We start from the raw sequence: 2,500 nt of genomic DNA on the forward strand, positions 1-2,500 counted from the left end.
CAAAGCAGGAATCATACCCCTAGACCAACAGGCCGCACAAGGAAGCACGTCTGCACCCCGCCACCTACTGACATCTTGCCGCACTTGCTAGTTGCAGCATACAATCTGGACGATATTCTCAAAGAGCTTTCTTAATCCGACACCCACAACATGAGCTGTGCTGAACACCAGTGTATGTGAATGCTGAAAGAGCTGCTAGAGTTGTGTGTCAGTATTTCGACCGTGTGAAGTGCAAATGTTATCGTGTCACGCACTATCCGCCCACTACGTAGCGTTCTGTGTCAGCACGCAGTTTTCGACAGTACTCTGTGTCCATAGCTGTTTCCATGGCTAGGCTGCTTCCAGCACAATGCATGCACCATACGAAAGTGGCCGTTGCGCGATTTTGATTACCTGAGCCTTCGACATCACTTCATGCACGAATACTGGCAAGAATTCTTGCTACATTGGAAGGTGCACCTTCCACTTTCAGCCTACCTGGTTGCTTCATTTGCCACGCAAACACTTCATGAGGACGCTACATGAAATAACATCGCATCTTACTGGCTTAATGACATGATGCTACTGAATTGAAGACCGCTACAGGCATCCGGTTCCATGGTGTAATGGTTAGCACTCTGGACTTTGAATCCAGCGATCCGAGTTCGAGTCTCGGTGGAACCTGACGCTGTGTTTTGCGCTCGTTTCTAGAAATGTGTAAGAGCCGGTAGTTGGAATTGTATATGCAGAATTTTAGCTAGGATCATGTAACGCAAATTGTTAATAGCAGTCCACACGTGAATGGGGGACGCTCCAAATGCTTATGCTTTTGATACTAGGATTAATAACGGAACGTAAGGGGTTCAACTGCGAGAAGACGCCCTCAGCTGTTTCTCCCAGCAGGAAAGACATCTCTCCGTTTTGGGTGCTGCATGCGCATGCATTTTACAAACGTGCATGCGATGTATTAGTTCCTGGGAAACGAATAGAATCGCTGTACGTGCCAGTCTTTACGTATAGATATAAGTGAGCGAAGACGGCTTAATCCTGCCACGTAGATTGCTTTCCACATGACGCACTTGCCAGTCTCTTGGGCCGGTGGCTCACATGCAGTTTGTCCTGTTGCATGGCTTACTTTCAGAAACTCGCAAGTTTATCGTAGTGTTTGGTTGTCGCGAAAGTGAAAAGTAGGGCCTGTCCGGGATTTGAACCCGGGACCTCCTGCACCCAAAGCAGGAATCATACCCCTAGACCAACAGGCCGCACAAGGAAGCACGTCTGCACCCCGCCACCTACTGACATCTTGCCGCACTTGCTAGTTGCAGCATACAATCTGGACGATATTCTCAAAGAGCTTTCTTAATCCGACACCCACAACATGAGCTGTGCTGAACACCAGTGTATGTGAATGCTGAAAGAGCTGCTAGAGTTGTGTGTCAGTATTTCGACCGTGTGAAGTGCAAATGTTATCGTGTCACGCACTATCCGCCCACTACGTAGCGTTCTGTGTCAGCACGCAGTTTTCGACAGTACTCTGTGTCCATAGCTGTTTCCATGGCTAGGCTGCTTCCAGCACAATGCATGCACCATACGAAAGTGGCCGTTGCGCGATTTTGATTACCTGAGCCTTCGACATCACTTCATGTACGAATACTGGCAAGAATTCTTGCTACATTGGAAGGTGCACCTTCCACTTTCAGCCTACCTGGTTGCTTCATTTGCCACGCAAACACTTCATGAGGACGCTACATGAAATAACATCGCATCTTACTGGCTTAATGACATGATGCTACTGAATTGAAGACCGCTACAGGCATCCGGTTCCATGGTGTAATGGTTAGCACTCTGGACTTTGAATCCAGCGATCCGAGTTCGAGTCTCGGTGGAACCTGACGCTGTGTTTTGCGCTCGTTTCTAGAAATGTGTAAGAGCCGGTAGTTGGAATTGTATATGCAGAATTTTAGCTAGGATCATGTAACGCAAATTGTTAATAGCAGTCCACACGTGAATGGGGGACGCTCCAAATGCTTATGCTTTTGATACTAGGATTAATAACGGAACGTAAGGGGTTCAACTGCGAGAAGACGCCCTCAGCTGTTTTTCCCAGCAGGAAAGACATCTCTCCGTTTTGGGTGCTGCATGCGCATGCATTTTACAAACGTGCATGCGATGTACTAGTTCCTGGGAAACGAATAGAATCGCTGTACGTGCCAGTCTTTACGTATAGATATAAGTGAGCGAAGACGGCTTATTCCTGCCACGTAGATTGCTTTCCACATGACGCACTTGCCAGTCTCTTGGGCCGGTGGCTCACATGCAGTTTGTCCTGTTGCATGGCTTACTTTCAGAAACTCGCAAGTTTATCGTAGTGTTTGGTTGTCGCGAAAGTGAAAAGTAGGGCCTGTTCGGGATTTGAACCCAGGACCTCCTGCACCCAAAGCAGGAATCATACCCCTAGACCAACAGGCCGCACAAGGAAGCACGTCTGCACCCCACCACCTACTGACATCTTGCCACACTT

The 2,500-nt window shown here is 48.2% G+C and overlaps 5 non-coding genes across 5 annotated transcripts in view; 2 read left to right on the forward strand and 3 right to left on the reverse strand.

Moving 5' to 3' along the window:
* The window catches only part of Trnap-ugg (transfer RNA proline (anticodon UGG)), a 72-nt gene extending 38 nt beyond the window's left edge, over positions 1-34 (reverse strand). Inside the window, exon 1 of the tRNA in view lies at positions 1-34. This exon is cut by the window's left edge and continues 38 nt beyond it. This is a non-coding gene — a tRNA (tRNA-Pro).
* Positions 35-591: 557 nt separating this feature from the next.
* On the forward strand, positions 592-663 carry Trnaq-uug (transfer RNA glutamine (anticodon UUG)). Its single transcript has one exon. It is a non-coding gene; the product is annotated as a tRNA-Gln (tRNA).
* A 506-nt stretch (positions 664-1,169) lies between these two features.
* Positions 1,170-1,241, reverse strand: Trnap-ugg (transfer RNA proline (anticodon UGG)). Its single transcript has one exon. It is a non-coding gene; the product is annotated as a tRNA-Pro (tRNA).
* A 557-nt stretch (positions 1,242-1,798) lies between these two features.
* Trnaq-uug (transfer RNA glutamine (anticodon UUG)) lies at positions 1,799-1,870 on the forward strand. Its single transcript has one exon. It is a non-coding gene; the product is annotated as a tRNA-Gln (tRNA).
* A 506-nt stretch (positions 1,871-2,376) lies between these two features.
* On the reverse strand, positions 2,377-2,448 carry Trnap-ugg (transfer RNA proline (anticodon UGG)). Its single transcript has one exon. It is a non-coding gene; the product is annotated as a tRNA-Pro (tRNA).
* Between the last annotated feature and the right edge of the window lie 52 nt (positions 2,449-2,500).

Source organism: Schistocerca cancellata, chromosome 2, assembly GCF_023864275.1.
Source record: "Schistocerca cancellata isolate TAMUIC-IGC-003103 chromosome 2, iqSchCanc2.1, whole genome shotgun sequence".
Classification (NCBI taxonomy): domain Eukaryota; kingdom Metazoa; phylum Arthropoda; class Insecta; order Orthoptera; family Acrididae; genus Schistocerca; species Schistocerca cancellata.